At 34.8% G+C, this 26,359-nt stretch overlaps 1 protein-coding gene and 1 long non-coding RNA gene across 2 annotated transcripts in view; both read left to right on the plus strand.

Annotated features, from left to right (window-relative positions):
• Window positions 1-26,359, plus strand: part of LOC108149210 — a 193,555-nt gene that overhangs the window by 80,666 nt on the left and 86,530 nt on the right. The window lies entirely within an intron of this gene.
• Window positions 17,425-17,705, plus strand: LOC121467368. Its single transcript, XR_005977486.1, has 2 exons — window positions 17,425-17,504; window positions 17,579-17,705. It is a non-coding gene; the product is annotated as an uncharacterized LOC121467368 (long non-coding RNA).

Here is a 26,359-nt window from a genome sequence, read left to right on the forward strand (position 1 = left end):
CATGAACACGAATACATATAAGTATATGAGCTGAACGGAGCAGCCACTTGTAAAATGACCTCCTGTGAGCGGTCACAGAATGTTTTTAGCTACAAGTGCTATACTACCAGGGTAATTGGGATCTCCCTTATCGCACTTAAGATTGTTTTCTCAGTTTAGGGATAAAAAAAGTCACTCCGTGGGTAATTAGAAATAAGATAATGACTTCAAATATAAGATTTTATGAGTTTTGTGCATGTCACTTGTCAATGGAGCCAGAGCCATAAATAACGATCTGTTACTTAAAATCCAAGGGAACAGTTGTTAGCACTTGTAATCTGTAAGTGCAGGCCACTTGAGCCTCTAAATATTATCACTTTAAATGTTTCTCACACTACACAAAGGACTTGTGCGGGGGTCAAAATATAGCTCTCCCGCTCAGTGCAAAACGGATGTGGTCTCTGCGTAGGCCATAGATAAGAATAGCATACGACTCACACCAATGTTACTTGCTAAGAACCTTATTGAAATAAAAACAGTTTGAAATTATAACTCAGCAAATGTAGACGTATTTTATTAGATCGAGACACTCTGCAGTTTTCCCCCATCAGTGGTAAGAGACTCAGAGTTATAAACCAGCTTCTTAAATTCTAAAGGTAGCAAAATAAAATATCTGTTGTTGCCCCCCACCCGTGGTAAGGAACAGAGAATAATACATCAAGCAAAAAGATATAAAAGAATCTTTTTTGTTTTTAATAGAGAGCACCATAGAGTCTTGAAATAAAGCTAAAGATTGCTATATTACCCATTTTTTAATCGTGGTAAGGCGTGCTTGAGGCTTTAACATCAGCTTATACGGTTCTTGTGAACGGAGAACTTAGTGTGCGACACGTAAAAAAAAACCAGTGCATTAAATGATCGTAAACACAAGATCAAAAACAAACAAAAAATTAAAAACCCAACAAAATTTTTTTTTTTGGTGAACTCGCTGAAAATTAAAAAAAATTATATAAAATTAAAGTGACGACAATACTAATTTAGTATTTTTAAAAATTATAGAAATATTTGTTGATATAATGGTGTCCGAGCAAGTTTTAAATCTGCTCAAAAGGCAGTCAGAAATTAACAAAGCGTGTAGGGAAATTAGCGATAAAGGTGGTAGAAATTTCTCAAGCGAGGAGATCGAAATCATAAACGAGCTAGAAGGGGAATTCATAACCAATCATAATTGTTTGATTATGCTTTGTACAGTAGACCATGAATATTTCACAAAAAAGAGGTATGACCAGGTATTGTCGGTCTTTAATCAATTAAGGATCGACTATGAGGCTCTTAAAAAAGAGGCAGCCATAAAAAAAGAGCATAAACATCCTTAATAGAGCAAAAAAATAAGCAACTTAGGGAATATTTAAAAGAAACATTCTTAGAAATACAAAGTGAGAAAAAAGGAACTCTGAGAATACGAAAAAATAAGATTAATTTCCTCTGGCAAAGCATTTCAGAGCTTAAAAATAAAATTGGTGCTTGTAGTGTAAAATTTGATTTAATCCTTAGCGAGTTGGAATTCGATATTCAAAATATTTCAACTGAAATCGATGAACAAATTAAGGGAAAAGTTGCAAGTAATTTGGAGGTGGTTAGTAAAATAGAAAATTTGCCAAGCCTACCAAAAATTGAGGTGCCCACATTTGACGGTGACACCAAACCTTTTTCAAGAATTGTATGTGGAGTTAATACATACAAGGAAGGATCTTAGTACCTCCCTAAAATTTAATTATATGAAAACAGCCTTAAAAGGTGAAGCGCGAAAAGTTGTCGCTCACCTATTGTTGGGTTCCGTAGAAAATTACGATGTCGCTTGGGAACTTCCAACCAAGCGGTACGAAAACAAACGTAAAATTTTCTGGGAGCAGCTTAATCGCCTGATGGAGCTCTCAATTTTAAATATTGATTCTGTCAGGCAGATAAAAAATTTCATCGACATCATTAATGAAGCGATACACATCCTAAAACTTAAGGCCAATTTGTCCGACGAAGTTGATGTGATATTTGCTCATATGGTGCTCAAAAAATTTAATACGCAAACTCTTCAACTGTATGAGAGTCACATTAAAAAAACAAAGACATCCAGAAATTATCGGATGTTATGGATTTTTTTGGGGCAGCGGCTGTGTTCGACTTGCTCTGTACAGGAAGAAAAGCCTATCAGAAAGTCTTTCGGCACTCATAATAATTATAGTTTTCCCAGGCCAAATAGTTTTCCAAATTGGAGTGATCGGTGCCCAATCTGCAAAATTATGGGACACACCGTAACCCAATGTCACAAATTTAAAGGAATGAATCCCGCAGAGCGATTGGATAACGTAAAAAAGGTGCAATTATGCACAAGATGTTTAAAACATCATAACGGGCAAAAATGTACAATCGAATATTTGTGTTCGCTTTGTAATAAAACCCATCACACAATGCTGCACTTAAATACGCAAAAAAGGGAAAACTCAAGCATTGCTTGCAACAGCAAGATTCAAAGTAAAATCTGGCAATGGCGATTTTGAAAGCTTGAGAGCGCTGATTGATTGTGGATCCCAAAGCACTATCATATCAGAAGAGGCAGCGCAAATTCTAAAGCTGCCAAAAATAAAATCTAGATAAGATTATCTAAAAGATAAGTGGGATATCTTCGGAAGGTACATATGTTTCCAAATTTTAAATTAAAATGTTAATAAAATCCCCTCATACGAAAAAGCCATTGACCACCGAGGCAATAATATTGCCAAAATTAATGAAAGCTCTTCCTATTAGAGAAATAAATGTAGATAAATCTAAATGGCAACATTTTTCATTGGCTGCCCGGCTTTATAAGCGACCTTTATAATAATAGGATCACTATTAAAGAAAGGTATGACAAAAATTAATGGCCTGTTAGGTCAAAATACACATTTCGGGTGGATTGTTTCTGGGTGTACTAAGTCTAAGGGTACTCATTCAATAGTTGCAACTACTATTGAAGTACAAGATTTACAACTATTCTGGGAATTGGAAAATGATGATAAAAATAATATTGAAACCGAAATTTGTGAAAATAATTTTATTAAAACCACCACAATTAATTCAAGTGGGAGGTATATTGTCAGGATTCTATTTAAGGACTATACATCCTTAGGGCAATGGCACGGCTAATAAATATGGAGAAAAAATTCCAGCGGAATGAGAAACTTAGAGATTCCTATAAATCATTTATGAAAGAATATATTGATCTTAGACATATGGTTGAGTCGAAGAAGGAGGGAAAATATTACCTACCTCACCAAGCCGTAGTTAGGCCCTCAAGTCTAACTACAAAATTAAGAGTAGTGTTTGACACTTCGGCCAAAACTACTAACAACAAAAGTCTTAATGACATAATGTGGGTTGGACCTAGAGTCCAAAAAGAAATTTTTGACATAATTTTAAATTGGCGTAAATGGGAATACGTTATATCTGCAGACATAGAAAAATGTACCGACAGATATTTATTGATGACAAAGTTCAAGAATATCAATATATATTATGGAGAGATTCTCCTGAAGATAAGATAAAGTCCTATAAATTAAAAACAGTAACCTATGGTACTGCCTCTGCTCCATATTTGGCTACTAGAGTTCTGGTAGATATAGCAGATAAGTGTAAAAATAAAGAAATTGGTAATACCAATGCCAAATTCGAAGTAAAACATCCGATTATTATTATTATTAAAGGCACATTTCCGCATTAAATATAGAAAATGCTCATAATCAAACCTTACATGGTGGAATAATTTTAATGAGAACATACATTCAAAGAAAATATTGGATTTTTGGATTGAGAAATTCTTTAAAGAAAAAATTAAATGAATGCACCAAATGTGCAAGATATCGTCAAATCACTGCACAACAAGTAATGAGAAATCTACCCAAATATAGGGTAACCATGTCGTACCCATTTTTGAATACAGGTATTGATTACGCAGGACCTTATTATATTAGATGTTCCAAAAATATAGGTCAGAAAACGTATAAAGGGTATATAGCAGTATTTGTGTGCATGGAAAACAGAGAGGAAAGATGTGTTATCATCAGCGTATATAGGTGATATCACGGATATACCGAAAATTGTTTGGAGCCCATTTGAGAGCCACTCAACCAACCATAGTGCAGAAATTGATAGGCTATCAAAAGAATTAGCAAATTTAAAAGAAACACATATAGAATTGAAGGCATTAAGTGTACATCATATATCTGGTCATAGCTCTCTAATTATATGTATGTGATCGTTGTAATTTTAATTATATATGCAATACGTAAGTGTACCATTAACAGGCAATTGCAAGCCATAACTTTTGGAGGCCGTTTATAAGATGCTTAATTATTTAAAGCGTAATTGTTAAATAAATAAAATGTTTGTATACTGTAAAATTTTGTATTTTATATGTCAATTAATAAAAAAAACTGCACTCCTAATATTGGTGGCCCTTGGCAGAATGTTCACACATGAACACGATACATATAAGTATATGAGCTGAACGGAGCAGCCACTTGTAAAATGACCTCCTGTGAGCGGTCGCAGAATGTTTTTAGCTACAAGTGCTATCAGGGTAATTGTGATCTCCCTTATCGCACTTAAGTATGTTTTCTTAATTTCCCATTCTATGTCTGTTTTTGATGTTTTGGTCAAAGATCTGGTTTCCGTGTTAATTATTTATTTATCAAAACTTAAATTAGTTATGTGAAATAAATCTGCGTATGAATCGTACGTCAACACGTCTTTATTGTCCTTAAATAATAGGTATTCGTGACTTGTATTTATTTATTTATTTATTTATTCGCCAATGGATAAATTCTTATCTGGCCATCAGCTAACTTAACTTAAAACTAAGTATTAATTGGTATAGTATTAATTGTATAGTCAATTATTTCAGAACTTGTTATAAGTATTAGGTTGAGTATAAGTACTGAAAAAATATTTTTCTGAAAACAAGAAAGGAAGCAAACTTCGGCAAGCCGAAGTTCATATACCCTTGAAGCTATTGCTAAAATTAAATATTCTTGAAGACATCATAATTATGATTTACTTGCGTGTATTGTTAATAGCATTGATTTGCAGCTCAATTATTTGTGTTCCTATGGCAGCTATATGATAACGTTTTCCGATTATAATAAAATTAAAAGCGTAATTCTGAACTGTCAAATAATTAAATAATCAAAAAGAATTTCTAAAAAAATTACAAAATACACCCTCTGCAAGGGTATAAAAATAATAAAATATTGTTTATATTTTAATTTAATATTATCTTTATGAATAATCCTATTTCTATTGTTATATCCTTGCGAGGGTATCAGAAGTCAGAAGTTTGCAACGCAGTGAAGAAGACATCTCCGACCCTATATTCTTGATCAGGATCACTAGGAGAGTCGATCTAGCCATGTCCGTCTGTCCGTCCCTCTGTCCGTCTGTCCGTCCGTTTCTACGCAAACTAGTCTCTCAGTTTTAAAGCTATCTGCATGAAACATTCCCAAATGTTGTCTTTCTATTGCAGGTAGTATATAAGTCGGATCGAGCCGGATGATGATGTTAATGGTATTGGGCAAATTCTTGCTTACCGTCAGTGAACTACTTAATAGTCACCATAAGGTGGGCAGGACGGAACAAAGGAGGTCAAGTACCTTGAAGTAATTCTTGAGTCCAAACACTCATAGAAATGGGACTCCGAAGAAAGAATGAAGAGGGCAATACAGGCCTTTTAAGTTTTGTAAGCGTACATTATTCACTGATTTTTGCGCAGTGGCATAGTGGGAGGCGATGAAAACCTAGCCCCACCTCCACAACCTTCAGAAGGTACACACTCCAGCGTGCTTTGGAGTGACAGGTTGCCCAAAATCGACCACCCAGGCATTTATTACACCGCGGCTAGGAGCACAGATTTACGCAGCTTGGCGATCGCCTGGACCTCTTAGGGGACAACTCGAAGAAAATCTCAAATTTCTCAACGACAGCCATGAAGCAATCAAAGCCTTGCCCTCGGGCACAACGGCACGGTGTTTTCTAGCATGACTTCTGTTGCAGCAGTGGAAATAAGAGGGAAAAACAAAGAGTGTCCAACATCTGTTTTGCGCATTTCAAAGAAGAAGAGCCAGTTATCTCGAGCAACTGTTTTTAGAAGACCTGAAAATTCTAGAAGCAAAGTCCCAAAAGGAACTATCACTCTTCCTTTCATCATCGGCCTGACTTCAAGGGCCAATCGAGGCCAACCAACGTGCTTAGGGAATCGTCCCACCCTACAATCTAAATAATTTTTTTAATGCTTTTTAAATTCATTTTTCGTTAAGGTCACTTGTTAATACTGATCACAGATCATCAACGTCTGAAAGAAAGGTGTTGTCAAAGAATCCTTTGTGAATATGAAGATACTATTATTCAGAAGGCCAGGCATTCTAAACTGAATTAGGAAAGAACGTGGTCAGATCAATTTAGAATTTGGTCTTCACTTATTTCATAATTTAACTTCCAAATCTGTCCTTGCTATACGTGCTTAAGCCTCCCAGAGCGCTTTTAAGATATAGCGCTTTATGTCGGGGAATGCAAAAATGGTCAACACTATAACGAAATAAATATGCTCATCGCACGATATCCCGCAAGCACGGTAACTGTAAAATGCTAGAGTTGTTCAACACCAACTTCCATAATTAACGGACATTTTGAAATAACTTCGGTATTTCAAGGGCTTTTGTGCGCCACAAGGTACGCAATTAGAAGGCATTCGCTCAAAGCTTTATGTAAGAATATTTATCAAGGTTCTGAGATTATGGATATATTCATAGAACTACGGAATTTTAACACACCTATACACCTCGCTTGACACTGCGCTTTCGTAGTGCGATTTGTTTTTGGCTTGTCTATTAAGAACGCTGTTCCTTACGCAACTTAAAAAGTTGACTGTTGATGCAGGAACAGAGCTGATGGAAATATGAAAAGTCTGGAATCCCCTTCTTTCGCAAGGCAAACTTTCATACAATTAAATACTTTTATAGCTGACTTTGACTGGTCCAAATTTTATTCATGAACTAACATGGCTGAGCCCGTTAGTATTCTTGGTAATGCACTGAAATCTTATTATTATTTATTTATTCCGTTATACAATAAACCTTTTGATTTTATAAATATAGATTACATCTTTAAACGGTTAGGTCTAAACTATATAATAACAAGAAAGAAAGCAAACTTCGGCAAGCCGAAGTTCATATACCCTTGCAGCTATTGCATGAATTAAATACTTTTGAAAACATTTAAATTATGATTTACTTGAGTATATGCTGAAAAACATTGAAACTATGATGATTTGCAGCTCAATTATTAGATAGTTATTTTATATATTTTTATTATTTCTATGGGAGCTATATGCTATAGACGTCCGATTTTGATAAAATTTAAAACATAATTCTGAAATAATTAAACATTGCTATATGTCGAAGAACTAAACAAAAAATTAAAAAACAGAAAAGTTATAATTTTTTTTCATTTATTTTTCCGATTGTTCCTATGGGAGCTATATGCTATAGTCGTCCGATTTTGATGAAATTTAAAACATAATTCTGAAATATTTAACCATTACTATATCTTGAAGAACGAAATAAAAAATTAAAAAACAGCAAAGTTATAATTTTTTTTCATTTATTTTTCCGATTGTTCCTATGGGAGCTATATGCTATAGTCGACCGATTTTGATGAAATTTAATCCGTAAATCGGAAATATTTAACCATTACTATATGTCGAAGAACTAAACAAAAAATTAAAAAACAGCAAAGTTATAATTTTTTTCATTTATTTTTCCGATTGTTCCTATGGGAGCTATATGCTATAGTCGTCCGATCCGGCTCGTTCCGACTTATATACTACCTGCAATAGAAAGACAACTTTTGGGAAAGTTTCATGCAGATAGCTTTAAAACTGAGAGACTAGTTTGCATATAAACGGACAGACAGACGGACAGACTGACAGACGGACAGACGGACGTACAGACGAACAGACGGACGGACAGACGGACATGGCTAGATCGACTCTACTAGTGATGCTGATCAAGAATATATATACTTTATAGGGTCGGAAACGTCTCCTTCACTGCGTTGCAAACTTCTGACTGAAATTATAATACCCTCTGCAAGGGTATAAAAAGGGCAAGGATCCCCGTATATGTGGGAGTTATTTTATGCCAGAGATCCAGCAGTAATGCATTGTGGTACTGCGAGCAGAAATTGCAGCGTGCGTTCTAGGTTTCAGTAATTTTTATACAAAATAGATTTAATATTCAAAAGACCTCAAAAATTGCGCCAACCTTGCATATAGAAAACAGTAGCTGGAATATACAGGAGCGGGTTTTTAACGGTTTTATAATCAGTTGAATTTTTTCCAAATGCATTCACATACAAATTTCATAATCAGTGCCTCAGTACTGCATACCAATGGATGTAACTGTGCAGTTCATTGACTCCGAGGACGAGGTGGAAGTACCCCCTACCCAAGACTCGGATGTAATTATTATTGAAAACACAGATCAGGAGCCTCTGGATGCTTCCGACTCTCAGGATGCGGTTGAGCTGGTTCTACGAGGCGTGTTTGCGCCTGCTACAGTGTCAACCCAAACGGAGCCTATTGGAGCTGACTATGGCTCCCTTGAGTGGAGCGATTTTCCATTGGGAAGGACCACTGAAGAAGTTTTGAATCAACTAATACGGGACGATGAAGACGATGAAGACGATGAAGACGATGATCAATTTCAATGTGGACAGAGATTTGAATTGGACGAAGCTTTCTCAAACTCTCAAGGCAATACGTTTCCAGATGATGATCACATCTTTGATCAGATCATCGAGTCCAACCCCTCGAACGAATATTTAAAAATGATGGATGACGACGAAGATCACAACCTACTAGACGTTTTATTTGATCTGGGATTGTAATTTCCATGTTGAAAAAAAAAATTATAATAAATAAAAAACCTTTTACAAAAATGCAGTTGTTAAAATTGTTATTCTTTATTTGATAATTTTCTTGTGCCTTGCGAATGCTTTTTAAGACTGCATCGTGCTTCAACAGGAGATGAGCGTTATAATCATATCGCAACCAGAATGTTTGTACTTTTGGACAGAAATAACAGCAATAATATGACGTTCTTGATTTTTGATAATTAAAGTTATGTAACTTTAAAATATGATTTTTGACGACGATTTTGTTTCTGGACACAACTAACAAAGGAACTTCCTCATTTTAATTTAAAAAATATAAACTGAGTTTTCTTTAAAAATGTTGTCTTATATAGGGTCATGGGTACATTTTTTTTGTAACTATTTACTTATATAAAAAAGAGATAGATATAATAATGTAAACATGAAAGCATTACATAGTTTGAACTATGTTTCGTATATGTTTTTTGTAACTATTTCTTAAAGATAGAGATAGCTATAATAAAGTATATTTGAAAATATAGCATAGTTATGTGTTTTAGTTTTATTGTGTTTGTGAAAGATATCGGTATATTTTGCATGTTCGGGATAGTATAAAAGACCAAGTAATCTTAGGTAAATCAATTAGTACACAACTGTTAGGTACTAGAGCACATCGGATCAAAACTAGCGCTGTTCAAAAATGGTATGCATATATATTGACGATAAATAAATCATAAAGTAATTTTTGTTGATTTCTTAGGACTTCTTAGAGACATTAAACGAATTGAAGCCTGTGATTGGTTATACAAAAATTGAAAATCTATGTATTGGATTCGAGTATAAGATCACTGGATGCAAGTTGAAAAAGACACCATATGGAACCAAAGTAGCTCTTTATTTAACAGACAAGGACAACAAAGATGTTTGGATATTTTTACCTAAAAGTTATGTAAACAAATTTTGTACTAAGACACCTTATAGGAAATTAAATGAGAACGGAATTACTCATATAATATATAAAGGAAAAGATGTAAATAGATATAGTTGTGCGCAAATAGAATTTTTGTCAGTAAATAAGAAAGAGAAATAAATGCATTTTTCCAATATAAAGCCCTGGGTTTCTAAATCCAACATCAGTCTTAAAGCAATCGAAAGAAACGACCACTTCTCCCTTAAAATGTACGCTCAACAAATTGAAGTCTTCTTGATGCAATTTGAAGACATGCTTTTCGAACAACTCTTGGAGAGGCTTAAATACCTAAAGGCTACTCTGGAGGATTTGGAGGAAAAGGAGCTAATTCATTCTAAATTTGGATTCCATTACAAACTTTGTCCCTGGAGCGATGATGATGCCACGTCTGGCCCTGACACATGCCAGTGCTGCCTGTATTAGAAAAAAAGCCCTTAGTCTTATGCTTAGATATTATAAGTTAAGCCGACGATTGTATCGAACTGAAACATTTAATAAACTAAATTAATTATCTTTTAAAAACTCGAATTTTATTTTTTAAAATTGGACTTAAACATTTTAAGTATTATTTTGTCATTGTATGAGAAGTCATTTTTCTTGAAATATTTTAAGAAATTTTTAAGTGATTTGTTTTTACTTTTAAAAAGGCCATACAGCATGCAATAGTGACCGCAGGTATTAGAAAAATATCCCTGTAGTTGTTGCTTATTTGACTTAAAAATGTTACGAATTCTTTTTTCTGGGGATATTGTCCATATGAATCGAAAAATTCTGCTGATCTGCTATCTCTGACTATTAAAATAAAATGCAATCCAATGAGTTCCGGGCTGATCTGAAGTGTCGGTGCTCGCAATAATTAGAGCAGGATATTTAAAAATGGTTTTGGGTAGCTGGTCCGACGGAAAAACTCCTTTAAAAATTGATTGTGTCTTGGCATGTTTGGAAAGCAATTGCTAAATTTGTAAAGTATTCATTTTAAAAAAGCGTTCGAATATTTCTATGTTTATCAATATCAATCATGGAATCATATTCACAGTATACCAGACAAGTAACTGCTTCATTTAGGGGTTCTGAAAATCTTCCTTCGATTCGTATAGTGCCTTGTGACATCAAATTTGAGCATACAGTGGAATTTGAATGATCAGTAGTTAGGTCAAAGGCTAATATGAAACTGTTAGTATCAAACATTTCCTTGGTTATTTGTAGACCACGATCATAATGCTTTATTCCAGTCGATCTGAATAGCATATTATAACTTCTAGAGCTTTGAACATTTTCAGCGTTCGAGTAATCAAATTCTAAGGCCTGGGAGGGAACTTGAACTCTGTTAACCATTAGGTTAAAGCGTTGCATTTTAAAATGTTCAAAATGAAATGGATCTAAGCCTCGGTTTCTTGAGTATGAGCGGTTTTTAACCATACTAAAAGCCAAGAAATTGGGTAGCTGTCCAATAACTGCGTTATCTATCGATAGTGTATTGTTGCCTGAATATATTGTAAAAGATTTGACTTCTACTTTACTGAATGGGTATAAAGCATTTTTTGTTTGTAAAACATGATGATGAGCCAATAAAATGCTTGGGTTAACTGTTATATGATTCATAAAGAGTTGTGCTTCTAGTATCTTTAAATTTGATTCAGTTTCATTTTCCATTAAATTAAATGCTGTTTTTTCAATGTTAAAATGAATTCTTAGATCTACAATTTTAAGAAGCAGTTTGCTTTGGTTAAAAATATCACCATGAACTTTTCCGAATAATTCGACCTTATTACTATTTTGGAAAATATTTTTCAGAGTTTCATTAGTGGCTGAATAAACGTATTTTCCTGCTGTTAATCTTCCAAAATTCGGGAAATAGCCTTGGGAAGCCAAGTGGCTTTCTGATGCATCACTTCCATAGTTTAAAATTGTTTGCAAATAAGCTCTATAATGATAATTATTATCACTCTGCGATACTAATATGTTATTTAAATAAACTGAGGAACTTCTAAATATTGAATGTAAAATATTGTTTACTACACCGACAGCGTTTCCTTCAATGACGTTATTATCATTTTTTTTGAGTTGCACCACAAGCCGTAAATAAACACTTGATAAGTCTCGATATGTTTCACCATTTCCCAAGCAAACAAATTCAATTGAGGAGGCGCCGTCCAAGGATGCAATAGGATTGTATGAGACTTCTTCAGTTCTTAGAATAGAACTTTGCGTAGGGTGTGGTGTAAACAAATCTAGTTCGCTTTTCATACATTCAATATGGTTACTCATTTTACTTTAGAAAAAATATCACTAATATTCAATTTCCTTGATTTTTTTTTTCCTTTTTGATGGTGGTGGGTATGTTTACCTTGTCGTTTAGAAGTTAAATGAGAACGATTTTTTCTCGACTCGCGCTTTTTATTCCTTTTTCCGCTACCATTTTGAAAGCGTGTCATTTTATTTATTGCTTTATTTGAGAGATTTGTTAACGCAATCTTGCTCTGTTCTTGAATAATATTTCTTAAGGGCTTTCGGCCAAATTCATTTATTACTGCTTTACCAGTCTCTGCAGCCTGATTTTTTATAGCAGTTATATCCGAAAGGAAAAGAGGTTTTATATAATTAAAAAGACCGCTAAAAAAATTTCCAATTCCTCGTCCTTGCTGAATAATTCGTGGAGACACATACAGACTGCCAATATTATTTAGTCCGGCACCGCACTGATTCACATAATATTCGTGATAAGATTTCACCATGATGACTATTCTTGTTCTAATTAAACATCATTGGGGTATGTATTATTTATAGGCTTAACCTTCTTTTTTTTCTAAAGTGTAGAGTTACAAAAATCGGAACAGCTGAAGTTTCAAAAGGAACCTTATATCCATTTGAATCAGTAATTAGTATTGAGATTTCGTTTGGAGACCATATAAAGGATAATATTCAATATTTTTAAATTGAATATTTCTTTCTTTTCCATTATAATGCATTACACGAAGACATCGAGGTCTTTTACAACCTACAGACCTTGGTTTGATTATGTCAGTATAAATAAAAATCAATCCATTTTCAGGTATTTTAGATTCAACAGGAACATTTGAGTATCTAAATGTTTCAGCATTTACTAAGCTAACAAATTCAGTTTCTTCACCTATATTTCTTTCTTTAGTAGTTGTTTTGTAAATGTAATTATTCAGATATATGTCCGTAATGCCTACCTCCCAGTATTCATTCATGTCTTGCGGTATATTTACAATATTTGTAAATGCACATTTTACATTATCAGGAAATACATTCATTGAATCATTACTAAGCAATGTGACAAACAACTCATTTGAATAACACATCTTTATATTGAAATTTCTGTTATTGATAAGATATCCAATTAATTTTGTTTTTCCCTATTTGCACCGGCTTAGTTCGAACCGATCTAGACAACTTTTCTCGTCCTGTTATATATTTTAAATCTTGAAATGGTAATGAAACCGCTTTAATTTTTTTTAGCTTAACTCTCAATTTGCGTTGTTGATCACTGAGCTTTATTTTTGGTACTGCCAGTTTTTTGATATCCTCTTTGTCGTCTAAAAACGAAGTATCTCTTATTTTTCGTTTAACGTTCAATAATTTTCGTGTTTTATTTGATTTAAAATCTTCTCCATCACTCTCGGTAGGTAAGTCCATGAACTCTATCTTTTTTGGGAGTGATACATCAGACTGAAACTTTTGTTGAACGTTAACAGAATTAGGTATTTTGTTTGATTTAAAATCTTCATCATCACTTTCTGGGGACCCAAGTGTCGCATCAGTCTTTGGTTTTAATTCAGAAGTAGTCGGTTTTATATCAACCCAATCTGTAGTTTGCGATTCAGTTGTTTTGGTTGACATAAATGGCGATTTTTGTTCATTTTGAATATTCCATGATTTATTACGTTTTTTATTTTGATAGAAACTAAGTTCTTGTCTAATTTTAAGCCATTTATCAAAATCACTTATTTTGTTATTATTTAAAATTGGTAAAAATTTTGTACTTATCAATTCATTTCCTCGAGAGTTGTTTACTAATTTTTGAAACTATGTTTGTTTTTAATCATTTTTTAAAATTTTTCCAAAAACTCCTGAGAGCAACGAACTTAGTAGAATAGGTAAAAATCCACCTTTTTGAATAAGAACTTTTCTCTTAGAGTTTAATGTGCGCTTTGGACATGAAAGGTAGCGCAATGCACTTTTATACTTTTTTAGGGAATTTAGATGCGTTTTAGTAACCTTATGATTTCTTCGTAATGTGTTCAAAACTATTTCCACTATTGTTTTTACCAGTTCACTATCGCTATTGTTTATTATTGCCTTTCGTAGTTTATTGCTAGCCTTTTTGAGCACATACAATATATGTTTGTTCGCTTTCAAGCGATTTAGATTCTTTTTGTAAACCATTTTCTTCGGAATAGCACACCGTATACTCAGAGTTAAAAATGTCAGATCTAAACCGTAAGAGATCGTTGGGGTTGCTCTGTTATTTCTTTATATATTATAAATAATTCTGTTGGGTTTTCTGGATAAATTTGTCTTGCCGAACATTGAAATTGAAGCTTATCTCGGGGATTTTTAAAAGCTATTAGATATTTGGTATTTAGTGAAATATCACGGGTATGCGATGATTTATGAAATATATTTTGAGTAACCACAACAACTGATAAATTCCGGTGATGTGATCCTTTCGTAAACAGTTCACAAACATTTTTGTTAAAGGCACCCATCATCAAGTCGTCTAGAATCAACAGAATAGGCTCATTAATTTCGTTTTCGATGGTTTCAGGAACTCCTTTAAAGTATTCAATATTACTAAAAGTTGGTTTAGCACTTTCCTCTCCATAACACCAAATAATTCGATCAATTGAAATATTAAAAAGATCATTCTTCTTGGAAATCAGGTTTTCTAAAAATGTTGTTTTTCCTGATCCAGAGGGCCCGCAAATTAACATTGGGAATGGATGTATAAATTGTGTAAACATTTTTTAATTTTAGGTATATGTCGGAGAACTAAATTCATCCCCTTGTAAGTCGTCATTGCAGGTGAATTGATCGTTTGGTTCTTGATTGCCTGAACTTAATTCTGGCAAATGCAGCGAGTCTTCGATGCTTTTGTTGCTCATCATTCTCTCGTAAGGACCAAACACGTGTCTATCTCACGCCACGCTACAAACCAGAAAAAAGAAAAAGAGAGACCAGACCTAGCAACGCATACGAAGCCACACTCGGCCTCAGCTCGCAAACTGAGTCCCCATTCTACCAAAACTAATATCTAGTATATCTAGTATACCAGCACAGCCCATGGTCATACCTGTCGAAATGCTTCACTACCTACTCTCCGACACGGCCATTCTGACATAGACACGTCCTCGTGTCTACAATAAACCTCTCAGTTTCATTCCAACATTATAATTTTATTGAATACTTCAGGAAAACTTAACCAAGTAATCTCAAATTCATATTACAAATCATAATGTTCTCTTATAAACCATTTCTTTCATTTACATTTTCACTCAACAGATCATTTAAACATTATCAAATTATAAATTATTCATTACAAATCATTAAATCATAATCCATGAAACAGAACTTGTCTTATACTAGCCAACTTCGTCCATCGCCAAACACATTGGCTTCACGCATTTTTTTTTTTTCTTTCTCGTCCATCGCCCAACACTTGGCTTCACGAATTCATTAACCACGTCGCTCGTACATCGCCCAACACTTGGCTTCACGAATTCATTAACCACATCGCTCGTACATCGCCCAACACTTGGCTTCACGAATTCATTAACCACATCGCTCGTACAACACTTGGCTTCACGAATTCATCAATCTCATTTCTAAAGCAACCTTCGTTCATCACCAATCACATGGTTTCACGACACTCTTCTGTTTCAACAGACTTTTCCAACAAACTTTGTGCTTTATAATTTACATCAAGCTCTTCTGGAATTTGCACATCCGGTAACTTTCTCAAACTTTCGTGTGGATACTTGTAACGTCTATTGTTCTGTGTAGACTTTAAAACGTATCGATCTCCGTTCAAAACCTCGACCACCAAAAAGGGTCCTCTGAACTTTGGATCTAGTTTTGTTTGTTGTCTCTCACTATTTTTAAGTAACACAAAGTCGCCCACACAGAACTTAATTACCTTAGCCATATTCTTGTTAAATTTTGTTTTCTCATACCTAGCGACCTCTTCCATGTTCTTAGCGGCTAGCTCTCTTAATTCGATCTTGTCAAATTCGGTTTCAGTATCGCCAATAGGAATCAACCCCATTGGACGCGCAACTTTACCGATCAAAAGTTCTAAAGGACTACACTTAGTGCTACGATTAACTGTACAGTTAAGGGCTAACTGAACGTCCCCTAGTGCATCTTGCCACGATCTAGGGCTTGTCTCAACAGCCGTCAACAGATTTTTAAGTGTGCTCATAACCCTTTCAACTTGGCCGTTGGCTCGACTTGCACCTGTTCCAATTAGATGTAATTGTATCTTTTCATTAGAACAAAATTGCGCAAACTTTGTACCCGCAATTAAACGTGTTGGCACACCAAAAATGGCAATCGAAGATTTCATTGCGCTTATACAAGTATTAGCATCCAAAGAAAAGGTGTGAAATAGATAAACATATTTAGTAAAAGCGTCGATTTGTACTATGATATATTCTTTACGATCACTTTTTCCACTTAGTTTTCCCGAAATATCTATGTGTACTGTGTGCCAACGAATGCTAATTTTTGGAATTGGATGTAATTCAATTTGAGGTTTTCCAGACGTACTCTTAGACACTCTGCATGTAATACAGTTCTCCACAAATCTTCGGACATATTTTGCCATACCAGTAAACCAGTAATGATCGTACACCTTGTGTAGCGTTTTTTCCCAACCTAAATGCATGATAGACTCATGTACCTGATTTATAACTGACCAGCGGAACGTACGAGGAACTACAGGTAAACAACGAGTTCTGGAATGCCTCTGAATCTTTCTATACAAAACATTTGATCTCATTTCATAAGTGGCAACTAGTGCTAATGGTAAATCGTCATTCTTCAACTTAGTTATGATTTCTAATATTTCTGGATCCCTTTGTTGTTCCACCAGTATCCAGTTTTCTTATATTTCTGTTAAGTCAATTCGCTTCTCTTCTATTTTATTTGGTACAGACTTATTCTTTTGGCACACTGGATTCCTAGATAAAAAGTCCACGTGTGCCATGCGTTTACCTTTTCTGTATTCAATTTCGAAATCAAATGCCTGTAGAAACTCCCACCAACGATAAACCCTAGGTGACAATTCGACTTTATTTCGAGAAGATTTGATTGAATTACAGTCAGTAAAAACCACGAATTTTCTGCCATGCAGATAATGACGAAAATGTTTTACAGCATTCACGACAGCCAGCGTTTCCAATTCATAGGATATATATCTGGACTCACAGGAGCTAGTGGCTCTACTATAGTATTCAACCACGTGAGGCTTAGAGTTTATGCGGTGCAAAAGGATTGCCCCATACCCTATAGAACTGGCATCGGTATGCAACTCTATCGGAAACTGTGGATCGAAAATAATCAAAACAGGCTTGTTTGTTAATACACTGATGATTTTGCTGCGTATTTCTTCATGCTGTACTTGCCAATCAAAACTATTCTTTTCAGATGTGAGAAAATATAACGGCTTCATTAATTGTGAAAAACCCGGAATGAATTGACGAAAATATGACGCTAACCCAATAAACTGTCTCAGAGTAGCAACTGATTTCGGTGGAGGCAACGCCACTAGCGATTCCATTTTGTTTAAGTTTGGACGTATTTCCCCCGCTTTTATCTCGTAGCCAAGGTACCGAACTGCAGTTCTCAAGAAGAAGCACTTTGAAATGTTAAATGAGAATCCTGCCTTCACTAGAACGTCTAATACCAGTTGCAGTCGCTCAAAAGCTTCGTTTTTTGCTTCCGAAACAATTAATATATCGTCCATATAAACGAATGAGCCAAACTACCAAGTGCTTTCAGTACAGCTCTTTGAAACACTGAGGGTGCGTTCTTTAAACCAAAGGGCATCGAAAGAAATTCGTACTGCCCATCAGGAGTAACAAATGCTGTATATTCAATTGATTCGGGGTGCATTCAAATCTGGTAATAGCCGCAAGCCATGTCAAGAGAAGTGAAATAGTTAGCTCCCCTAAGTCTAGCTATTTGATCTGAGATCAACGGTAATGGAAACTTATCCGCTACTGTATTTTTATTCAATTCTCTATAGTCGACGCAAAGTCTTGCTGTACCATTTTTCTTCTTTACCAATAATGCAGGACTAGCAAAAGGTGAACTACTAGGTCTGATGACTTTATACTCGATTAATTCATTAATTTTAACTCGTACTAGTTCGCTTTCGCATGGACTAAATCTGTATGGCCGCCTTTGTACAGTCTTAGTCGGTTCAATCAACCGAATACGCATTTCCTCAGTACTCACACGCGTTTGCGGAGTGCCTTCTGTAAACGATTTTGAATGTTGCTTTAGCAATGATATTAACATTTCTTTTTCATTTCCGACCACTTCAGTTTCAATGTTATCAAAATCAATAGGTTGAACTGTTTCACAAACATTCACAGCTTTAGTTTGAATAATCTTAAAATTATCATAAGACACTTCTACTGAAAACCCTTGAGCCCATATTTCTCTGCCAATTACAATATTATTCGTCATGCATTCATCTGGTACTATGTGGAACAAAACTACTAAAGAATTACCTTCAACCATGATGTTTGACTCAACTTGTACAGTGCTGTAAGTATTGGCATTGCCTATTCCCTTTAGAGAGATAACGCTATGAATCCTCTTACCAACTAACTTATTAGAAACACTTTCTTTAATTAATGAACACTCAGCTCCCGAATCAAATGTTATTGGAAATCTCTCACCATCAACCAGCATACTCGATTTAGGCTCCGCCACAGTGCACAGCTCCACTCTCTTTTCCGATCTTACTCTCGATCCGGTATTCTGCACTTTTTTTTGACAATTAGTGGCAATGTGTCCCGGCTCCTGGCATCTGTAACAAGTTACAATTGGCCTTTCCTGATGAGACTTCCCAGAACGCCGCTCTTTTTCAGTTGACGAGAACTGAAATCCTAGTCCAGATCTACAGTCTTGCTTTTTATGTCCTGGTTTTCCACACTGATAACATTTTAGATCAGCAGTTTTAGCCCGCTTAGTCTCCGGTTCCCAGTTTGGTGCAATAGGACGCTCCTTCAGTGCAGAAAATACTTGCAGCTCCGCTTGCAGCTCACGTCGATTGCTGATATGCGTTGTGTGTATCATTCGTTGTAAACGCCGGTCGAAATTAGCCATATGCCCAAGAATCAAAGCGATGGAAATTTGTTCACAATTTAAATTACGCAATTTTGTGCACAGTGACGTCACGCTGCGGCTCGCAAAAACAGGCAAGCTCTCACCGTTCCTTGGGCGACTATTTAGAAGATTAAAAATAACAGCGGCTGGCGTCTCTGAAGACTCGAAACGCTGCTCAAATAATTGCCGGAACTGTTGCCAAGTTATTCCTGGGTAGCATATTTGTGACAACCACTGGGCCGCTGTGCCTTCCAAGGCCTTACTCAGCGCTAATATAAGAGCGCTGTCACTTAGCGGTTTCGTTTGTAAAATTATGTCGACCGTAGCGCACCACTGCGTGGCATCCACTCCAGCAATGTCCGGATTATATTTCGGCAAGCAAATCTCGCCAGTCTGTTGTACTGTGCTCGCCGGCATCTGTAGTTTCTTAACCAGTTCCAGAAAATTCCGGTTTTGTTGCTCCAACAACGCGAAGACATCCCTTGACAAAGTTTGGTTAGGGCCGAATCCCACTTCTGATGTCGGAGAACTAAATTCATCCCCTTGTAAGTCGTCATTGCTGGTGAATTGATCATTTGGTTCTTGATTGCCTGAACTTAATTCTGGCAAATGCAGCGAGTCTTCGATGCTTTTGTTGCTCATCCTTCTCTCGTAAGGACCAAACACGTGTCTATCTCACGCCACGCTACAAACCAGAAGAAAAAGAGAGACCAGATCTAGCAACGCATACGAAGCCACACTCGGCCTCAGCTCGCAAACTGAGTCCCCATTCTACAAAAACTAATATCTAGTATATCTAGTATACCAGCACAACCCATGGTCATACCTGTCGAAATGCTTCACTACATACTCTCCGACAAATATATAAAATAACTATCTAATAATAGAGCTGAAAATCATCATAGCTTCAAGGTTTTTTAACATATACGCAAGTAAATCATAATTTTAATGTTTTCAAAAGTATTTAATTCTTGCAATTGCTGCAAGGGTATGTGAACTTCGGCTTGCCGAAGTTTGCTTTCTTTTTGTTTTTTATTTTTATTCCGATTGTTCCCATGGGAGCTATATGCTATAGTCGTCCGATCCGGCGCGTTCTGACTTATATACTACCTGCAATAAAAAGACAACTTTTGGGAAAGTTTCATGCAGATAGCTTTAAAACTGAGAGTATAGTTTGCGTAGAAACGGACGGACAGACGGACATGGCTAGATCGACTCTGCTTGTGATGCTGATCAAGAATATATATACTTTATAGGATCGGAAATGCCTCCTTCACTGCGTTGCAAACTTCTGACTGAAATTATAAAACACTCTGCAGGGGTATATAAATGGGTAATAGATATAAAAGAACATTTTCTGTTTTTTAAAAAATAAACAAAACATAATACAAAATTTCACAAGAAAGAAAGCAAACTTCGGCTTGCCGCTAATGCTATTGCAAAAATTAAATATTTTTTTAAACATTAAAATTATGATTTACTTGCGTATATGTCTAAAAACATTGAAGCTATGATGATTTGCAGCTCAATAATAAATAGTTATTTTATATATTTTTAATATTTCTATGGGAGCTATATTATATAGACGTCCGATTTTGATAAAATCTAAACCATAATTCTGAAATATTTAACCATTGCTATATGTCGAAGAACTGAACAAATAATTAAAAAACAGAAAAGTTATAATTTTTTTTTTTTTATTTTTCCGGTTGTTCCTATGGGAGCTATATGATATACTCGTCCGATTTAGATGAAATTTAAACCGTAATTCTGAAATATTTAACCATTACTATATGACGAAGAACTAATAGAAAAATTTAAAAACAGCAAAGTTATAATTTTTTTTGGTTTTTTTTCCGATTGTTCCTATGGGAGCTGTATGATATAGTCTTCCGATTTTGATGAAATTAAAGCCGTAATTCTGAAATATTTAACCATTACTATATGACGAAGAACTAAAAAAAAATTAAAAAACAGCAAAGTTATAATTTTTTTTTTTTTCAATTGTTCCTTTTGGAGCTATATGCTATAGTCGTCCGATCCGGCTCGTTCCGACTTATATGCTACCTACAATAGAATGACAACTTTTGGGAAAGTTTCATGCAGATAGCTTTAAAACTGAGAGACTAGTTTGCGTAGAAACGGACGGACAGACGGACATTGCTAGATCGACTCGCCTAGTGATGCTGATCAAGAATATATATACTTTATAGGGTCGGAGATGTCTCCTTTACTGCGTTGCAAATTTCTGACTGAAATTATAATACCCTCTGCAAGGGTATTAAAAAAAGCCAACTTCGGCAAGAAGAATATATAGGTACCCTTAAAGTTATAACAATTATTTAATATACATATTTATTTTGTCTGAAAATTTGTATTTAATGCAGACTTACCAAATCATAAATAAAACAAGAAAGAGCTAGTGCCCCGACACTTAAATATCCGTTACTCAACTTATTAATTTTAAAACAAATATGCCCTCACAAAACAATCTGGGCTTTGGTGGCGCCTTCTGGCAATCTGCATGCTGGCAAATACAAGCTAAAACGGAACATCGCCAAAAACTTTCAGTCGATAGATTTATTTATTTAAAAGTGACATGACCGACTTTCGCGGTTTGTGGGCTGATGTCAGACAGGCCGCAAGAAGCCCAGCGATAATAATGGGCGAGAAAGCCGAATAGTACATAGTTTTAAGCCTGCATTGAGCTCGTTCAGAACATGCGTGAATTTTTCTTAAATTATGAACTGTTTCGGTTATATTGGGCGATTTTCGGAAATTTGTCCAAAATACCCGAAAGATATATATATTTTTGAGTAATGGAAAAGTTTTTTTTTTTAAATAGAACAATAACGGAACTTTGTGCTGTCATCACAGGTGCTGATTTTGGCCAAAAGAGTAGAAGAAATCAAAAAAAATCAGTAATAAATAATCAGGGTGTTTTTTTTATATATATAAAAATCTTAAAGTTTAACAAAACTTCGGACAAAAGTGTCGTTTTTTGAGTTAAAAAAGTAGTTTTTCTTATGCCACGTTGACATCTTTCTACCAATGAAATATATCGTAATTTATTTTTTTTCAACTTGAAGTCGATTGATCAGTATATCGTTGAGTTATACAGCCCTGTTCCAAAAGAAAGATTTACACGGAGTCGAATTTCCCAGACCCGTTTCCATTTTTCACTTCCGAAATACTTGCACGGAATCTAAGTTCCCTCTGTTAATTCTCTCTTAACTTCCGCAAAAAACGCACCGAAACTTTTCGCCAAGCATTTGGATGACGGATTCAGATCCGCAAGAACAGAAATTAATTTTTACCTTATTCTTTTATGTTTTAAGAACATTGTTGCATAACAGATTTGGTTAATAGTAACATATTTGACTTTTTAAAAATTATTTTGTGATGGCACCTCAGGATCGCTTCGATTCTAGCCTACTGGAGTTTTGTAAATCCGCCGCTTCTGTTCTAGTTTCGGAACGAATTTGATAAAAAAACAAGAAAGAAACAAACTTCGGCAAGCCGAAGTTCATATACCCTTGCAGCTATTGCAAGAATTAAACATTTTTGAAAACATTAAAATTATGATATACTTGCGTATATGTTTAAAAACATTGAAGCTATGATGATTTGCAGCTCAATTATTTGAAAGTTATTTTATATATTTTTATTATTTCTATGAAAGCTATATGATTAGACGTCCGATTTTGATAAAATTTAAACCATAATTCTGAAATATTTAACCATTGCTATATGTCGAAGAACTAAACAAAAAATGAAAAAACAGAAAAGTTATAATTTTTTTCATTTATTTTTCCGATTGTTCCTATGGGAGCTATATGCTATAGTGTTCCGATTTTGATGAAATTTAAACCGTAAGTCGGTAATATTTAACCATTACTAAATGTCGAAGAACTAAACAAAAAATTAAAATACAGCAAAGTTATAATTTTTTTTCATTTATTTTTCCGATTGTTCCTATGGGAGCTATATGCAATAGTCGTCCGATCCGGCTCGTTCCGACTTATATACTACCTGCAATAGAAAGACAACTTTTGGGAAAGTTTCATGCAGATAGCTTTAAAACTGAGAGACTAGTTTGCATATAAACGGACGGACAGACGGACATGGCTAGATCTCTACTAGTGATGCTGATCAAGAACATATATACTTTATAGGGTCGGAAACGTCTCCTTCACTGCGTTGCAAACTTTTGACTGAAATTATAATACCCTCTGCAAGGGTATAAAAAGCAATGGTTCTCATGGTACGAAAAAAAAAATATTATTTTCTTGGGACTTATTTTTAGCAAGCGTATTTCGGTTTCTTTTAAAATGGTTAGATGTGTAAACTATCTAATTTGTGTTTTTGTTCCTACTACCCCTTAATTTAATGTACTTATTGTGCAAAACGTGTTGTGTTGGCACCTTTTTCATCGTCTTTGGCAACTTTGGCACTGCTTTGCTACACTGGTGCCAAGCAGCACCCGTTGGCCAGGAAACGAAGGACTGCCGCAAGCTAGGCAATCCAGGGATCCAATTTTCTCAATAAGGAAAAGAAATATATCTTTGTCAATCCGGTAAGATTGCAAACATCTGCAGAACTTTCAGTTATTAAAGCAATTTCGAAATAATAGTTACTGGCGATCTGGCAAAAAAATAAAAGGTTAGCATTGCATCTTAAATTTGTGTTATTGCGTTTAAAGTCCAACAGTTGTTGTCTTCTCAACTCGATATTTGCCAAAAGTTGCAAAAACATTGTTAAAATCAAACCAACAATCTTTGAATTATTTGCAAAGTTGCAAAAACATTGTTAAAATCAAACCAACAATCTTTGAATTATTTCGGGCAACACAGCTGATTTTCACACGAGTGGTTCAACACTTTTGTTGGTCAGTTTCCATCACTGCCTTTAAAATAAGTAGAATATCTTAAAAAACATCAAGTTTTGACCGTTTTCACCATATTATCCCTACGAGAGCTATAGGATATAGAACGTCCAATCGGCCCGCGCCTTAACCCTCAAGGTACTCATAAAAAAACACGATTTGGAAAGATTTATGTCAATAGCTTATATACTGCGGAAAATATCAAGATCAAGGTATGCATAAAAATACGACTTGGAAAGATGCATGTCATGTTCTTGCAAGTTATATCCGATTGATCCTATGGGAGCTATAGGATCATGGCACTTTTCAATCTTGATCTGCGTACACATGGTTTAGGACGACTGTGAAAGTTTCAGATAGCTAGCTTTTAAACTAAGCTCTTAAACGGTATTGAACCAGACAGACAGACGGACAGACGGACATGGTTATATCGACTCCCCTATTGATCCTGATCAAGAATATATATACTTTATAGGGTCGAAAACGTCTCCTTCACTGCGTTACCAACTTCTGACCAAAATTATAATACCCTCTGCAAGGCTATAGTAAGATTTGGAAAGATTCATGTCAATATCTTATATACTGCGCGAAATATCCTGAAAAGTACACATTTTTAAGCTATTTCAAGTGTTCAAGGCTAAGATAAAAAAGAAAATATATAATATATACATATATACAAATATAGTTACCCAATAGTTATATATATATTACTTGTTTAAAACTTCGCCAGCATCTTGTTTTTCAATTTATCCGAATCACCTTCCGTTATACAGTCCATTATTAAAGAACTGTCAGATAAAGATCAGGTCACAGTTTTGGCGATTTTAATATACCGAATTTTAATATACCGGAGAACTAAATTCATCCCCTTGTAAGTCGTCATTGCTGGTGAATTGATCATTTGGTTCTTGATTGCCTGAACTTAATTCTGGCAAATGCAGCGAGTCTTCGATGCTTTTGTTGCTCATCATTCTCTCGTAAGGACCAAACACGTGTCTATCTCACGCCACGCTACAAACCAGAAAAAAGAAAAAGAGAGACCAGACCTAGCAACGCATACGAAGCCACACTCGGCCTCAGCTCGCAAACTGAGTCCCCATTCTACCAAAACTAATATCTAGTATATCTAGTATATATCCGACATATATATATATTTTTTAAAAATTATTTTATTCAAGATTAATATAAAAGTGTTTTACTTAATTTTTGTTTATAATAGGATATTATATTATTTATTTTTTATTACACTAAGCTTTTTTATGCTTTTCTTGATCGCGTCTTTGGCGCAGTTCTTCTCGAAATGAGTATCAGATGCGCAATAATTACAATATATAAGCTGCATGTATCCCTTTTTGCGGGGATCATTTCCAAAAATTTTTTTAAGGGAATCCATAGTTAACGATCAGGTTGGGTCCACTAATTATTTTCTACTAAATCTTAAACGGATGTGTCACCATTACTATATATTTCATAATTAGAGTTTTCTAAGAATACAAAAAGCTTAAACAAATTATTTAATGAACATCGTAGTGGAATTTTTTTCTTATGTATTGTACAATTAGTGAAAAAATTGGGTAATTCAGTTAAACTTTTTCCAATATCTATATCGATTATGTTAGTTGATAAATATTTGGTTAAAAAGTTTTTCTTTGTTTCACCCCGAACAATAACTGTTTGATACTTGTTAAGTGGTGAAAGTATATCTTCAAGACATGTATACGGTATATCATCAGCTGACCAATCCAATCCATTTATATTTCGCTGATTTATGTGTTGTTGCTTAAGAGTCTCATTATCCAATTCTTTGATATTAAACGGCGGTTTAAAATGAACGAAATTAGGTGTCACAGTTCCAGCCGGCATGAATGCTAGTTCCTTAACAAAAACTTGTTTATTGTTTCCGAGTAAATATTGAAAATCTACTATAATGCTTGAATTTCGACTTGGAGTGTTGAATGAGTTTTTTTAATCAACTGGGAGTAAGTTTGCAAGGGCTTCCGCCTTTATATACCCGCAAGACAAGAACCAATTTTTAGTTTAAATAAAGTACTCTAACCCAATGGACATGTGTCTAACTAAACGAAATAAAACTTCCCGAAAGACTCAGGACCATGACGTAATTTTCGGATTCGAATATTATGTCGTTCATAACTTAAAGTTGAAATGTGGCTTGTCAACTTCCCGAAAATTTTCTCCCATGGTTT

Source organism: Drosophila elegans, unplaced genomic scaffold, assembly GCF_018152505.1.
Source record: "Drosophila elegans isolate 14027-0461.03 unplaced genomic scaffold, ASM1815250v1 contig_397, whole genome shotgun sequence".
Lineage (NCBI taxonomy): Eukaryota > Metazoa > Arthropoda > Insecta > Diptera > Drosophilidae > Drosophila > Drosophila elegans.